We start from the raw sequence: 16,524 nt of genomic DNA, 5'->3' as shown, positions 1-16,524 counted from the left end.
TGGTGCACTGTACCCGAAGATACTGCCGAATCGGGTCAATGCATAGGGCGACGGAAGCAAGCTTCGAAATCGGCCCCCGTTCTCAAAAATCCATTTAATATATGGTCCCCAGATAGGGGACGTATCAGATATTAAACTGATAAGAACAGATACTACACTTGATCTTAGCCAAAAGGCCGAGAAGCGATAACCGTGAAAGGGGCGGGCCCAACAAGGTGCCCTTCATGGGCACTATCACTGCTTGCTGTCAGGGAGGCTGCCAGACAATTTTCCATGCACACTCTGGGCTGGGGGGCAGTCAACCACCAGTACACACAGCAGAACCTAAACCCATACCATTATTGCTAAGCAGCAAGACAGGGGCCCATTGCACTCCCACGGGGCCTTTTTAAATGCAATCCATAACCCGGATTTGCCAGGAACCCTTCTTACTCCTCCTACTTGCATGTGACACTGGGCTTAGGATCTGCATAGGAAACACACACACAAGCACACACCTACCTTTGTTGCCTGCAGATGCCTCCTTGGCTGTCCCCAAACGGTATCAAACCAACACCCACGGGAAGCTGTAAGCATAGAGGACATGCCTGCACCCCATTGGACTTACCTGTGTGGGTTAAACCCGGGTTATTTGACAACCTATGGCGGTGATGGTTCTGCTCAGGCAGAGCAGTGCTGATGCTCCTCATAAAGCTGTCGCTGCTGTGAAGGTTCTAGGTGACATCACAAATCCCTATGGTTACATACACAACAAAGCTGGGTTGTTGTTGTTTACACTCTGCAAGGCCTGTGGAAGTGAGTGACATCATAGCACTGTAGTTCTGAGGGTTCTAGATGGATGCAACAATCTCCTGTTGCTTCTATGAAGGCCATAATAGACGACATCACCAAACAGCTCCATAGTCACATACACAGCAAAGGAGAGATGTTGTTTACACCTAGTGATGTCAGTGGTATTGAGTGACATCACAGCACAGTGCTAAGGCTCCTGGGCCTGGACACAGCAGCGGCTGCAATATCTCAACGGAGAATACGTTTATATATATGTGTGTGTGTGCGCGTATGTATATATATATATATATATATATATATATATATATATATATATATATTTCTCCGCCGAAATCACTTTTAAACCCATTTCCACCTTTTTTTCCCTTCTCTTCCTCTTACTTTTTTTTCACGTTTTTTTACGTTTTTCTCCTTTTTGCCTCTTTTCTGGGCGTATTATTCTTCTTTTTCTTCTTTTTTTTCGTCTAATGCATACCCCATCAGTGCAGCAATGCTTATTCAATACCGCCAGCAGATGGAGACACTGGGGGATAATTTTCTAAGGATTTATATTGATTTTTCCTGTCTGAATTTGTCGCACAGAAAGTTGCAGGCCAAATATGTGTGACATTTCTGCGACTTTAGCTTCTAGAGCATTTTTACAACATTATACATAGGTGCTGAATACATAAAAAGCGACTGTTCAGCGACAGACAAGTCGCATCGGCTGAAAGTAGGCCAGAATGTCAGTCCATGTTGGAGCAGGTTTAGATACAGTCTAAAGTATAGATCTCAAAGTCTGTGCACAGAATTTAGCAAGGGCCTCGCACCTTCTGATGCATCAGGTAGGTGCACAATAGCATAGCCTAACCCTCTGTACTTTGGTCTATATTGATGCGGGACATAGACAGCCAGCTGATGACCAATCCATTAGTGCAATGGATGGCTGGAAGCATTTGTCTTTGCCTTTGCAATACCACAGAAGCAATGCATGGTCAATGTACAGCAATGACACACCTGTGTGAACAGCCAGGAGACCCCCCCCCCTCCCCCCCCCATGTTATGTTTCATAGTTACATAGTTAGTACGGTCGAAAAAAGACATATGTCCATCAAGTTCAACCAGGGAATTAAGGGGTAGGGGTGTGGCGCGATATTGGGGAAGGGATGAGATTTTATATTTCTTCATAAGCATTAATCTTATTTTGTCAATTAGGAACATTCAGCACCCACCCGCTATCAAGGCAGCTGCCTATCATGTCATGCCCTACCTGCACAGGTGTGCTGGCTACTCAAATGATCCAATTAAGGAGGCCATTTAGTCAGCAGCAGCAGAAGTCCTGTGCCTGGACGCTCCAACAGCGGCCAGACACAAGCAGAAGCAGCAGAAGCAGCAGCAGCACCACCTTTTGTTTTTTGGCTGCAGCAGCAGCAAGGCCCACAGGGCTGGCTAGCTGGCTAGCCAGCAAGCAGGTAGCAATGAAAGTAGGAATCTTTCTTTTTAACCCTGTAAGGGGGTGGTGCACTGTACCCGAAGATACTGCCATATCGGGTCAATGCATAGGGCGACGGAAGCAAGCTTCGAAATCGGCCCCCGTTCTCAAAAATCCATTTAATATATGGTCCCCAGATAGGGGACGTATCAGATATTAAACTGATAAGAACAGATACTACACTTGATCTTAGCCAAAAGGCCGAGAAGCGATAACCGTGAAAGGGGCGGGCCCAACAAGGTGCCCTTCATGGGCACTATCACTGCTTGCTGTCAGGGAGGCTGCCAGACAATTTTCCATGCACACTCTGGGCTGGGGGGCAGTCAACCACCAGTACACACAGCAGAACCTAAACCCATACCATTATTGCTAAGCAGCAAGACAGGGGACCATTGCACTCCCACGGGGCCTTTTTAAATGCAATCCATAACCCGGATTTGCCAGGAACCCTTCTTACTCCTCCTACTTGCATGTGACACTGGGCTTAGGATCTGCATAGGAAACACACACACAAGCACACACCTACCTTTGTTGCCTGCAGATGCCTCCTTGGCTGTCCCCAAACGGTATCAAACCAACACCCACGGGAAGCTGTAAGCATAGAGGACATGCCTGCACCCCATTGGACTTACCTGTGTGGGTTAAACCCGGGTTATTTGACAACCTATGGCGGTGATGGTTCTGCTCAGGCAGAGCAGTGCTGATGCTCCTCATAAAGCTGTCGCTGCTGTGAAGGTTCTAGGTGACATCACAAATCCCTATGGTTACATACACAACAAAGCTGGGTTGTTGTTGTTTACACTCTGCAAGGCCTGTGGAAGTGAGTGACATCATAGCACTGTAGTTCTGAGGGTTCTAGATGGATGCAACAATCTCCTGTTGCTTCTATGAAGGCCATAATAGACGACATCACCAAACAGCTCCATAGTCACATACACAGCAAAGGAGAGATGTTGTTTACACCTAGTGATGTCAGTGGTATTGAGTGACATCACAGCACAGTGCTAAGGCTCCTGGGCCTGGACACAGCAGCGGCTGCAATATCTCAACGGAGAATACGTTTATATATATGTGTGTGTGTGCGCGTATATATATATATATATATATATATATATATTTCTCCGCCGAAATCACTTTTAAACCCATTTCCACCTTTTTTTCCCTTCTCTTCCTCTTACTTTTTTTTCACGTTTTTTTACGTTTTTCTCCTTTTTGCCTCTTTTCTGGGCGTATTATTCTTCTTTTTCTTCTTTTTTTTCGTCTAATGCATACCCCATCAGTGCAGCAATGCTTATTCAATACCGCCAGCAGATGGAGACACTGGGGGATAATTTTCTAAGGATTTATACTGATTTTTCCTGTCTGAATTTGTCGCACAGAAAGTTGCAGGCCAAATATGTGTGACATTTCTGCGACTTTAGCTTCTAGAGCATTTTTACAACATTATAAATAGGTGCTGAATACATAAAAAGCGACTGTTCAGCGACAGACAAGTCGCATCGGCTGAAAGTAGGCCAGAATGTCAGTCCATGTTGGAGCAGGTTTAGATACAGTCTAAAGTATAGATCTCAAAGTCTGTGCACAGAATTTAGCAAGGGCCTCGCACCTTCTGATGCATCAGGTAGGTGCACAATAGCATAGCCTAACCCTCTGTACTTTGGTCTATATTGATGCGGGACATAGACAGCCAGCTGATGACCAATCCATTAGTGCAATGGATGGCTGGAAGCATTTGTCTTTGCCTTTGCAATACCACAGAAGCAATGCATGGTCAATGTACAGCAATGACACACCTGTGTGAACAGCCAGGAGACCCCCCCCCCCCTCCCCCCCCCCATGTTATGTTACATAGTTACATAGTTAGTACGGTCGAAAAAAGACATATGTCCATCAAGTTCAACCAGGGAATTAAGGGGTAGGGGTGTGGCGCGATATTGGGGAAGGGATGAGATTTTATATTTCTTCATAAGCATTAATCTTATTTTGTCAATTAGGAACATTCAGCACCCACCCGCTATCAAGGCAGCTGCCTATCATGTCATGCCCTACCTGCACAGGTGTGCTGGCTACTCAAATGATCCAATTAAGGAGGCCATTTAGTCAGCAGCAGCAGAAGTCCTGTGCCTGGACGCTCCAACAGCGGCCAGACACAAGCAGAAGCAGCAGAAGCAGCAGAAGCAGCAGCAGCACCACCTTTTGTTTTTTGGCTGCAGCAGCAGCAAGGCCCACAGGGCTGGCTAGCTGGCTAGCCAGCAAGCAGGTAGCAATGAAAGTAGGAATCTTTCTTTTTAACCCTGTAAGGGGGTGGTGCACTGTACCCGAAGATACTGCCATATCGGGTCAATGCATAGGGCGACGGAAGCAAGCTTCGAAATCGGCCCCCGTTCTCAAAAATCCATTTAATATATGGTCCCCAGATAGGGGACGTATCAGATATTAAACTGATAAGAACAGATACTACACTTGATCTTAGCCAAAAGGCCGAGAAGCGATAACCATGAAAGGGGCGGGCCCAACAAGGTGCCCTTCATGGGCACTATCACTGCTTGCTGTCAGGGAGGCTGCCAGACAATTTTCCATGCACACTCTGGGCTGGGGGGCAGTCAACCACCAGTACACACAGCAGAACCTAAACCCATACCATTATTGCTAAGCAGCAAGACAGGGGCCCATTGCACTCCCACGGGGCCTTTTTAAATGCAATCCATAACCCGGATTTGCCAGGAACCCTTCTTACTCCTCCTACTTGCATGTGACACTGGGCTTAGGATCTGCATAGGAAACACACACACAAGCACACACCTACCTTTGTTGCCTGCAGATGCCTCCTTGGCTGTCCCCAAACGGTATCAAACCAACACCCACGGGAAGCTGTAAGCATAGAGGACATGCCTGCACCCCATTGGACTTACCTGTGTGGGTTAAACCCGGGTTATTTGACAACCTATGGCGGTGATGGTTCTGCTCAGGCAGAGCAGTGCTGATGCTCCTCATAAAGCTGTCGCTGCTGTGAAGGTTCTAGGTGACATCACAAATCCCTATGGTTACATACACAACAAAGCTGGGTTGTTGTTGTTTACACTCTGCAAGGCCTGTGGAAGTGAGTGACATCATAGCACTGTAGTTCTGAGGATTCTAGATGGATGCAACAATCTCCTGTTGCTTCTATGAAGGCCATAATAGACGACATCACCAAACAGCTCCATAGTCACATACACAGCAAAGGAGAGATGTTGTTTACACCTAGTGATGTCAGTGGTATTGAGTGACATCACAGCACAGTGCTAAGGCTCCTGGGCCTGGACACAGCAGCGGCTGCAATATCTCAACGGAGAATACGTTTATATATATGTGTGTGTGTGCGCGTATATATATATATATATATATATATATATATATATATATATATTTCTCCGCCGAAATCACTTTTAAACCCATTTCCACCTTTTTTTCCCTTCTCTTCCTCTTACTTTTTTTTCACGTTTTTTTACGTTTTTCTCCTTTTCGCCTCTTTTCTGGGCGTATTATTCTTCTTTTTCTTCTTTTTTTTCGTCTAATGCATACCCCATCAGTGCAGCAATGCTTATTCAATACCGCCAGCAGATGGAGACACTGGGGGATAATTTTCTAAGGATTTATACTGATTTTTCCTGTCTGAATTTGTCGCACAGAAAGTTGCAGGCCAAATATGTGTGACATTTCTGCGACTTTAGCTTCTAGAGCATTTTTACAACATTATACATAGGTGCTGAATACATAAAAAGCGACTGTTCAGCGACAGACAAGTCGCATCGGCTGAAAGTAGGCCAGAATGTCAGTCCATGTTGGAGCAGGTTTAGATACAGTCTAAAGTATAGATCTCAAAGTCTGTGCACAGAATTTAGCAAGGGCCTCGCACCTTCTGATGCATCAGGTAGGTGCACAATAGCATAGCCTAACCCTCTGTACTTTGGTCTATATTGATGCGGGACATAGACAGCCAGCTGATGACCAATCCATTAGTGCAATGGATGGCTGGAAGCATTTGTCTTTGCCTTTGCAATACCACAGAAGCAATGCATGGTCAATGTACAGCAATGACACACCTGTGTGAACAGCCAGGAGACCCCCCCCCCCCCCCCATGTTATGTTACATAGTTACATAGTTAGTACGGTCGAAAAAAGACATATGTCCATCAAGTTCAACCAGGGAATTAAGGGGTAGGGGTGTGGCGCGATATTGGGGAAGGGATGAGATTTTATATTTCTTCATAAGCATTAATCTTATTTTGTCAATTAGGAACATTCAGCACCCACCCGCTATCAAGGCAGCTGCCTATCATGTCATGCCCTACCTGCACAGGTGTGCTGGCTACTCAAATGATCCAATTAAGGAGGCCATTTAGTCAGCAGCAGCAGAAGTCCTGTGCCTGGACGCTCCAACAGCGGCCAGACACAAGCAGAAGCAGAAGCAGAAGCAGCAGCAGCAGCACCACCTTTTGTTTTTTGGCTGCAGCAGCAGCAAGGCCCACAGGGCTGGCTAGCTGGCTAGCCAGCAAGCAGGTAGCAATGAAAGTAGGAATCTTTCTTTTTAACCCTGTAAGGGGGTGGTGCACTGTACCCGAAGATACTGCCATATCGGGTCAATGCATAGGGCGACGGAAGCAAGCTTCGAAATCGGCCCCCGTTCTCAAAAATCCATTTAATATATGGTCCCCAGATAGGGGACGTATCAGATATTAAACTGATAAGAACAGATTTTTTTTTTTTTTTTAAGTTAGCCCTCAGAACTCAATCAGAGCTCCAAGATCTTATATGGACTCGATTGTTTTGTTCATCATCAGGTAACACTTTTATTTATTCCTAAAAAAAGACAAATTGAAATAAAATATTATAACAACAATAAAAATAATAAACATTCCAAAATTATAACAAATTCATTCCCTTTCTCCGGGCGTAAACTGCCAAGTAATCAATTAAACCATAGGTTAAGCTTCCTTTTTCCATTTCCCTTTTTACTGGGATGGCCAACCAGGCCGGTATTTTATAAGTTACCATAAATCGATCCACGTCAGGGCGAAAAGAATCATAAACTTTGTTTCTTACTGCAGGCAACTTGGCTTTAAAGGTGGATAATAGATTATCCAGGTCCTGTAAGAACAATTCTCTTTCCTCATCTGGAGCTCTCTCCAAAATAGTTTGGAAAGACCCTGAATATCCTCTTAAATCTCTCACCGGCTCTTCATTTTTCTTTTTACTCTTATGCTCTCCAATGTTCTTTTCTTCTACTATCATCTCTTTTCCAACAATTTTTGGCTCTTGGGTTACCACAGATCTTTTAATTTCTGGCTCTTGTTCAGAAACTTCTTCTTCTCTTTTCTTCTTCCTCTTTGGACAGTTCACATACATGTGACCAATTTTGTTACATAAATTACATTTACTTTTTTGGCTACAGGATTCGATTTCATGACCTTCTTTTTGGCATTTTTGGCACCACATTGAGGTGCACTCTTCCTTTAAATGGCCATATTTCTTGCATTTTCTACAGAAATTCTGCATACCTGCAAAAAACATATCTCCATTGATAACCCCTATTTTAAAACGGGCAGGGGGATAAAGAACTCTTCCATCTGCGTCTTCCTTGAACTTTACTTTAAATCTCCACTTTGTTGTCCAGACTCCATACTGATTATAAATTTTCCCAAGTGACGCAATTTCCTCACAAAATTGGGTCAAAAGAATTATAATATCCTCCTCAGGGACGTAAGGACTATACATCCTCACCGTTAAAATTCTTTCTCTCCTGGGAAAGTGGGGAATGACTTCCACGCCCTCCCACACTGGATCAGACTTGATTGTCTCAAATTTCTTCCAAAATAAATCATAATCCTCTTCGGAAACCAAAATAACATCAAAGCACCCTTTCTTTGGAAATTCCAACATGGAAAGGATTTGTGTCTTTGCAATTTCCAAAACTCCAAAAAGAATTTCCTCCATTACAAAGGAAAGTCCTCTTCTTTTCTTCTCAAGGTCTTTCAGCAGGATCCGGACCCCATTCTTGATCTTCCCAAAAAAAGGAACCTCCTCTCCAACAGATTGAGAGGTGTCCATGATCTCTTCCATCTTCAATAGGCGTGTCCAGGCAGGGACAGAAAAACACTCCCCCACCAAAGAGTGGGCAGTGAAGGGTGATCGCCTCCCGTTGTCTGGGGACTAAGCCGGCTCCCTAATAGCAGCAGGGGGGTGAAGTCCCTCCGTTAAGAAGGACGATCCCCCCAGGCCAAGGAGCCGGGTACCCCAGACACCCTCTGACCAGACCAAGTGAGCAGATACTACACTTGATCTTAGCCAAAAGGCCGAGAAGCGATAACCGTGAAAGGGGCGGGCCCAACAAGGTGCCCTTCATGGGCACTATCACTGCTTGCTGTCAGGGAGGCTGCCAGACAATTTTCCATGCACACTCTGGGCTGGGGGGCAGTCAACCACCAGTACACACAGCAGAACCTAAACCCATACCATTATTGCTAAGCAGCAAGACAGGGGCCCATTGCACTCCCACGGGGCCTTTTTAAATGCAATCCATAACCCGGATTTGCCAGGAACCCTTCTTACTCCTCCTACTTGCATGTGACACTGGGCTTAGGATCTGCATAGGAAACACACACAAGCACACACCTACCTTTGTTGCCTGCAGATGCCTCCTTGGCTGTCCCCAAACGGTATCAAACCAACACCCACGGGAAGCTGTAAGCATAGAGGACATGCCTGCACCCCATTGGACTTACCTGTGTGGGTTAAACCCGGGTTATTTGACAACCTATGGCGGTGATGGTTCTGCTCAGGCAGAGCAGTGCTGATGCTCCTCATAAAGCTGTCGCTGCTGTGAAGGTTCTAGGTGACATCACAAATCCCTATGGTTACATACACAACAAAGCTGGGTTGTTGTTGTTTACACTCTGCAAGGCCTGTGGAAGTGAGTGACATCATAGCACTGTAGTTCTGAGGGTTCTAGATGGATGCAACAATCTCCTGTTGCTTCTATGAAGGCCATAATAGACGACATCACCAAACAGCTCCATAGTCACATACACAGCAAAGGAGAGATGTTGTTTACACCTAGTGATGTCAGTGGTATTGAGTGACATCACAGCACAGTGCTAAGGCTCCTGGGCCTGGACACAGCAGCGGCTGCAATATCTCAACGGAGAATACGTTTATATATATGTGTGTGTGTGCGCGTATATATATATATATATATATATATATATATATTTCTCCGCCGAAATCACTTTTAAACCCATTTCCACCTTTTTTTCCCTTCTCTTCCTCTTACTTTTTTTTCACGTTTTTTTACGTTTTTCTCCTTTTCGCCTCTTTTCTGGGCGTATTATTCTTCTTTTTCTTCTTTTTTTTCATCTAATGCATACCCCATCAGTGCAGCAATGCTTATTCAATACCGCCAGCAGATGGAGACACTGGGGGATAATTTTCTAAGGATTTATACCGATTTTTCCTGTCTGAATTTGTCGCACAGAAAGTTGCAGGCCAAATATGTGTGACATTTCTGCGACTTTAGCTTCTAGAGCATTTTTACAACATTATACATAGGTGCTGAATACATAAAAAGCGACTGTTCAGCGACAGACAAGTCGCATCGGCTGAAAGTAGGCCAGAATGTCAGTCCATGTTGGAGCAGGTTTAGATACAGTCTAAAGTATAGATCTCAAAGTCTGTGCACAGAATTTAGCAAGGGCCTCGCACCTTCTGATGCATCAGGTAGGTGCACAATAGCATAGCCTAACCCTCTGTACTTTGGTCTATATTGATGCGGGACATAGACAGCCAGCTGATGACCAATCCATTAGTGCAATGGATGGCTGGAAGCATTTGTCTTTGCCTTTGCAATACCACAGAAGCAATGCATGGTCAATGTACAGCAATGACACACCTGTGTGAACAGCCAGGAGACCCCCCCCCCCCCCCCCATGTTATGTTACATAGTTACATAGTTAGTACGGTCGAAAAAAGACATATGTCCATCAAGTTCAACCAGGGAATTAAGGGGTAGGGGTGTGGCGCGATATTGGGGAAGGGATGAGATTTTATATTTCTTCATAAGCATTAATCTTATTTTGTCAATTAGGAACATTCAGCACCCACCCGCTATCAAGGCAGCTGCCTATCATGTCATGCCCTACCTGCACAGGTGTGCTGGCTACTCAAATGATCCAATTAAGGAGGCCATTTAGTCAGCAGCAGCAGAAGTCCTGTGCCTGGACGCTCCAACAGCGGCCAGACACAAGCAGAAGCAGAAGCAGCAGAAGCAGCAGCAGCACCACCTTTTGTTTTTTGGCTGCAGCAGCAGCAAGGCCCACAGGGCTGGCTAGCTGGCTAGCCAGCAAGCAGGTAGCAATGAAAGTAGGAATCTTTCTTTTTAACCCTGTAAGGGGGTGGTGCACTGTACCCGAAGATACTGCCATATCGGGTCAATGCATAGGGCGACGGAAGCAAGCTTCGAAATCGGCCCCCGTTCTCAAAAATCCATTTAATATATGGTCCCCAGATAGGGGACGTATCAGATATTAAACTGATAAGAACAGATACTACACTTGATCTTAGCCAAAAGGCCGAGAAGCGATAACCGTGAAAGGGGCGGGCCCAACAAGGTGCCCTTCATGGGCACTATCACTGCTTGCTGTCAGGGAGGCTGCCAGACAATTTTCCATGCACACTCTGGGCTGGGGGGCAGTCAACCACCAGTACACACAGCAGAACCTAAACCCATACCATTATTGCTAAGCAGCAAGACAGGGGCCCATTGCACTCCCGCGGGGCCTTTTTAAATGCTATCCATAACCCGGATTTGCCAGGAACCCTTCTTACTCCTCCTACTTGCATGTGACACTGGGCTTAGGATCTGCATAGGAAACACACACACAAGCACACACCTACCTTTGTTGCCTGCAGATGCCTCCTTGGCTGTCCCCAAACGGTATCAAACCAACACCCACGGGAAGCTGTAAGCATAGAGGACATGCCTGCACCCCATTGGACTTACCTGTGTGGGTTAAACCCGGGTTATTTGACAACCTATGGCGGTGATGGTTCTGCTCAGGCAGAGCAGTGCTGATGCTCCTCATAAAGCTGTCGCTGCTGTGAAGGTTCTAGGTGACATCACAAATCCCTATGGTTACATACACAACAAAGCTGGGTTGTTGTTGTTTACACTCTGCAAGGCCTGTGGAAGTGAGTGACATCATAGCACTGTAGTTCTGAGGGTTCTAGATGGATGCAACAATCTCCTGTTGCTTCTATGAAGGCCATAATAGACGACATCACCAAACAGCTCCATAGTCACATACACAGCAAAGGAGAGATGTTGTTTACACCTAGTGATGTCAGTGGTATTGAGTGACATCACAGCACAGTGCTAAGGCTCCTGGGCCTGGACACAGCAGCGGCTGCAATATCTCAACGGAGAATACGTTTATATATATGTGTGTGTGTGCGCGTATATATATATATATATATATATATAGATATATATATATATATATATTTCTCCGCCGAAATCACTTTTAAACCCATTTCCACCTTTTTTTCCCTTCTCTTCCTCTTACTTTTTTTTCACGTTTTTTTACGTTTTTCTCCTTTTCGCCTCTTTTCTGGGCGTATTATTCTTCTTTTTCTTCTTTTTTTTCGTCTAATGCATACCCCATCAGTGCAGCAATGCTTATTCAATACCGCCAGCAGATGGAGACACTGGGGGATAATTTTCTAAGGATTTATACTGATTTTTCCTGTCTGAATTTGTCGCACAGAAAGTTGCAGGCCAAATATGTGTGACATTTCTGCGACTTTAGCTTCTAGAGCATTTTTACAACATTATACATAGGTGCTGAATACATAAAAAGCGACTGTTCAGCGACAGACAAGTCGCATCGGCTGAAAGTAGGCCAGAATGTCAGTCCATGTTGGAGCAGGTTTAGATACAGTCTAAAGTATAGATCTCAAAGTCTGTGCACAGAATTTAGCAAGGGCCTCGCACCTTCTGATGCATCAGGTAGGTGCACAATAGCATAGCCTAACCCTCTGTACTTTGGTCTATATTGATGCGGGACATAGTCAGCCAGCTGATGACCAATCCATTAGTGCAATGGATGGCTGGAAGCATTTGTCTTTGCCTTTGCAATACCACAGAAGCAATGCATGGTCAATGTACAGCAATGACACACCTGTGTGAACAGCCAGGAGACCCCCCCCCCCCCCATGTTATGTTACATAGTTACATAGTTAGTACGGTCGAAAAAAGACATATGTCCATCAAGTTCAACCAGGGAATTAAGGGGTAGGGGTGTGGCGCGATATTGGGGAAGGGATGAGATTTTATATTTCTTCATAAGCATTAATCTTATTTTGTCAATTAGGAACATTCAGCACCCACCCGCTATCAAGGCAGCTGCCTATCATGTCATGCCCTACCTGCACAGGTGTGCTGGCTACTCAAATGATCCAATTAAGGAGGCCATTTAGTCAGCAGCAGCAGAAGTCCTGTGCCTGGATGCTCCAACAGCGGCCAGACACAAGCAGAAGCAGAAGCAGCAGAAGCAGCAGCAGCACCACCTTTTGTTTTTTGGCTGCAGCAGCAGCAAGGCCCACAGGGCTGGCTAGCTGGCTAGCCAGCAAGCAGGTAGCAATGAAAGTAGGAATCTTTCTTTTTAACCCTGTAAGGGGGTGGTGCACTGTACCCGAAGATACTGCCATATCGGGTCAATGCATAGGGCGACGGAAGCAAGCTTCGAAATCGGCCCCCGTTCTCAAAAATCCATTTAATATATGGTCCCCAGATAGGGGACGTATCAGATATTAAACTGATAAGAACAGATACTACACTTGATCTTAGCCAAAAGGCCGAGAAGCGATAACCGTGAAAGGGGCGGGCCCAACAAGGTGCCCTTCATGGGCACTATCACTGCTTGCTGTCAGGGAGGCTGCCAGACAATTTTCCATGCACACTCTGGGCTGGGGGGCAGTCAACCACCAGTACACACAGCAGAACCTAAACCCATACCATTATTGCTAAGCAGCAAGACAGGGGCCCATTGCACTCCCACGGGGCCTTTTTAAATGCAATCCATAACCCGGATTTGCCAGGAACCCTTCTTACTCCTCCTACTTGCATGTGACACTGGGCTTAGGATCTGCATAGGAAACACACACACAAGCACACACCTACCTTTGTTGCCTGCAGATGCCTCCTTGGCTGTCCCCAAACGGTATCAAACCAACACCCACGGGAAGCTGTAAGCATAGAGGACATGCCTGCACCCCATTGGACTTACCTGTGTGGGTTAAACCCGGGTTATTTGACAACCTATGGCGGTGATGGTTCTGCTCAGGCAGAGCAGTGCTGATGCTCCTCATAAAGCTGTCGCTGCTGTGAAGGTTCTAGGTGACATCACAAATCCCTATGGTTACATACACAACAAAGCTGGGTTGTTGTTGTTTACAGTCTGCAAGGCCTGTGGAAGTGAGTGACATCATAGCACTGTAGTTCTGAGGGTTCTAGATGGATGCAACAATCTCCTGTTGCTTCTATGAAGGCCATAATAGACGACATCACCAAACAGCTCCATAGTCACATACACAGCAAAGGAGAGATGTTGTTTACACCTAGTGATGTCAGTGGTATTGAGTGACATCACAGCACAGTGCTAAGGCTCCTGGGCCTGGACACAGCAGCGGCTGCAATATCTCAACGGAGAATACGTTTATATATATGTGTGTGTGTGCGCGTATATATATATATATATATATATATATATATATATATATATTTCTCCGCCGAAATCACTTTTAAACCCATTTCCACCTTTTTTCCCTTCTCTTCCTCTTACTTTTTTTTCACGTTTTTTTACGTTTTTCTCCTTTTCGCCTCTTTTCTGGGCGTATTATTCTTCTTTTTCTTCTTTTTTTTCGTCTAATGCATACCCCATCAGTGCAGCAATGCTTATTCAATACCGCCAGCAGATGGAGACACTGGGGGATAATTTTCTAAGGATTTATACTGATTTTTCCTGTCTGAATTTGTCGCACAGAAAGTTGCAGGCCAAATATGTGTGACATTTCTGCGACTTTAGCTTCTAGAGCATTTTTACAACATTATACATAGGTGCTGAATACATAAAAAGCGACTGTTCAGCGACAGACAAGTCGCATCGGCTGAAAGTAGGCCAGAATGTCAGTCCATGTTGGAGCAGGTTTAGATACAGTCTAAAGTATAGATCTCAAAGTCTGTGCACAGAATTTAGCAAGGGCCTCGCACCTTCTGATGCATCAGGTAGGTGCACAATAGCATAGCCTAACCCTCTGTACTTTGGTCTATATTGATGCGGGACATAGACAGCCAGCTGATGACCAATCCATTAGTGCAATGGATGGCTGGAAGCATTTGTCTTTGCCTTTGCAATACCACAGAAGCAATGCATGGTCAATGTACAGCAATGACACACCTGTGTGAACAGCCAGGAGACCCCCCCCCCCCATGTTATGTTACATAGTTTCATAGTTAGTACGGTCGAAAAAAGACATATGTCCATCAAGTTCAACCAGGGAATTAAGGGGTAGGGGTGTGGCGCGATATTGGGGAAGGGATGAGATTTTATATTTCTTCATAAGCATTAATCTTATTTTGTCAATTAGGAACATTCAGCACCCACCCGCTATCAAGGCAGCTGCCTATCATGTCATGCCCTACCTGCACAGGTGTGCTGGCTACTCAAATGATCCAATTAAGGAGGCCATTTAGTCAGCAGCAGCAGAAGTCCTGTGCCTGGACGCTCCAACAGCGGCCAGACACAAGCAGAAGCAGAAGCAGCAGAAGCAGCAGCAGCACCACCACCTTTTGTTTTTTGGCTGCAGCAGCAGCAAGGCCCACAGGGCTGGCTAGCTGGCTAGCCAGCAAGCAGGTAGCAATGAAAGTAGGAATCTTTCTTTTTAACCCTGTAAGGGGGTGGTGCACTGTACCCGAAGATACTGCCATATCGGGTCAATGCATAGGGCGACGGAAGCAAGCTTCGAAATCGGCCCCCGTTCTCAAAAATCCATTTAATATATGGTCCCCAGATAGGGGACGTATCAGATATTAAACTGATAAGAACAGATAAAGGTTTCAACAAAATTTTATTGAATAAATAAGAAACCATACAAAATTTAAAATGCAAAATAATAAAAGGTTCACAAAAGTTTTAAAATACAAATAATAAAACCAGTAATAAAAGGAGAAAAAATAAAAATGGCAGGATAAAACATTATACAAATGTCATAAAAACTGATTATACTGTTATTTCGTTCCATAGAGGCAGACACCACATGGATGCTGCCTCGCTGGCCCCCAACTGTTTCTTGTCTCTTAGGTAATAGATGTACATCTCACTCAGGGCCAGCTTTATACAGTTTTTAACATCAATAAAATCATGTTTAAAAAGTAAGATGTTCCTAACTTTCCAGATGGCATTTTTAAAACAATTAATAATCATCCAGCAGATCATCTGCTGTTTAAAATTGGGGCAGTTAAAAAGACCGTAAAAGACACATTCGTGATTAAAATCTTTTAGGCCGCAGGCCCACTTCAAAAGTGGGCCTACCTTCCTCCAAAGCTCCCGTGCAAAAGGGCAGTTCCAAAATATGTGCAGCACCGTTTCGTCCACTCCGCAGCCATCTCTCGGGCACTTGGCTCTCGCCACCAGTCCTCGCCTGTGCTGAAACTCACGAGTAGGGAGGCACTGGTGGACGATTGCCCAGGCAAGATCCCTGTGTACATTCGCCAGAAACTTCCCGTACACGTTCCGCCATACCTTTTTGGATCTTGCCTGTGTGAAATTGGACACTGCCAGGGTAACCTCACTCCGCCTGAGGACCTTTGATACCTTTCTCTGGTCCCCCAGTATGTCAGGCTCCAAATCTTGGAGACCTAGGAGCCTGACTGTCTTTTCCAACACCACATAATGTTTTGGGGGACACAGAAGCACCGGAGCGTTCAGAGGGATGCGCAACCATCTTTTAAAAACCATGCCCGCAGCGTACCTTAAAAAGCAGCTAAAAATGCCATCGGATTTAATAATTTTAAAACAGAAACAGAAATACTTTATGTAAAAGAAAGTAAAAAGGTTAGGAACATCTTTCCCGCCATTATCTTTACTTTTGTACATAAAATCACGCTTTAATTTCTCCATTTTTGAACCCCATAAAAAAGTAAAAACAATTCTAGTTACTTTTTTAAT

General features: G+C 45.1%; 7 non-coding genes and 1 pseudogene across 7 annotated transcripts; all 8 read right to left on the bottom strand.

The window, feature by feature from the left end:
- LOC130347865 (U2 spliceosomal RNA) lies at positions 1-188 on the bottom strand (the record flags this gene model as incomplete). The annotated part of the gene is made up of 1 exon (XR_008885725.1): positions 1-188. It is a non-coding gene; the product is annotated as a U2 spliceosomal RNA (small nuclear RNA).
- A 2,097-nt stretch (positions 189-2,285) lies between these two features.
- On the bottom strand, positions 2,286-2,476 carry LOC130347926 (U2 spliceosomal RNA). Its single transcript, XR_008885777.1, has one exon. It is a non-coding gene; the product is annotated as a U2 spliceosomal RNA (small nuclear RNA).
- Positions 2,477-4,565: 2,089 nt separating this feature from the next.
- LOC130347925 (U2 spliceosomal RNA) lies at positions 4,566-4,756 on the bottom strand. The gene has a single exon (XR_008885776.1). It is a non-coding gene; the product is annotated as a U2 spliceosomal RNA (small nuclear RNA).
- Positions 4,757-6,847: 2,091 nt separating this feature from the next.
- Positions 6,848-7,038, bottom strand: LOC130347868 (U2 spliceosomal RNA). Its single transcript, XR_008885728.1, has one exon. It is a non-coding gene; the product is annotated as a U2 spliceosomal RNA (small nuclear RNA).
- A 1,435-nt stretch (positions 7,039-8,473) lies between these two features.
- LOC130347873 (U2 spliceosomal RNA) lies at positions 8,474-8,610 on the bottom strand (annotated as a pseudogene).
- A 2,080-nt stretch (positions 8,611-10,690) lies between these two features.
- LOC130347924 (U2 spliceosomal RNA) lies at positions 10,691-10,881 on the bottom strand. Its single transcript, XR_008885775.1, has one exon. It is a non-coding gene; the product is annotated as a U2 spliceosomal RNA (small nuclear RNA).
- A 2,093-nt stretch (positions 10,882-12,974) lies between these two features.
- Positions 12,975-13,165, bottom strand: LOC130347923 (U2 spliceosomal RNA). Its single transcript, XR_008885774.1, has one exon. It is a non-coding gene; the product is annotated as a U2 spliceosomal RNA (small nuclear RNA).
- A 2,087-nt stretch (positions 13,166-15,252) lies between these two features.
- Positions 15,253-15,439, bottom strand: LOC130347867 (U2 spliceosomal RNA). The gene has a single exon (XR_008885727.1). It is a non-coding gene; the product is annotated as a U2 spliceosomal RNA (small nuclear RNA).
- Positions 15,440-16,524: the final 1,085 nt, after the last annotated feature.

The sequence above is a fragment of the Hyla sarda genome, unplaced genomic scaffold, assembly GCF_029499605.1.
Source record: "Hyla sarda isolate aHylSar1 unplaced genomic scaffold, aHylSar1.hap1 scaffold_854, whole genome shotgun sequence".
Classification (NCBI taxonomy): domain Eukaryota; kingdom Metazoa; phylum Chordata; class Amphibia; order Anura; family Hylidae; genus Hyla; species Hyla sarda.
This window is presented reverse-complemented; position numbering and strand designations above follow the sequence as displayed.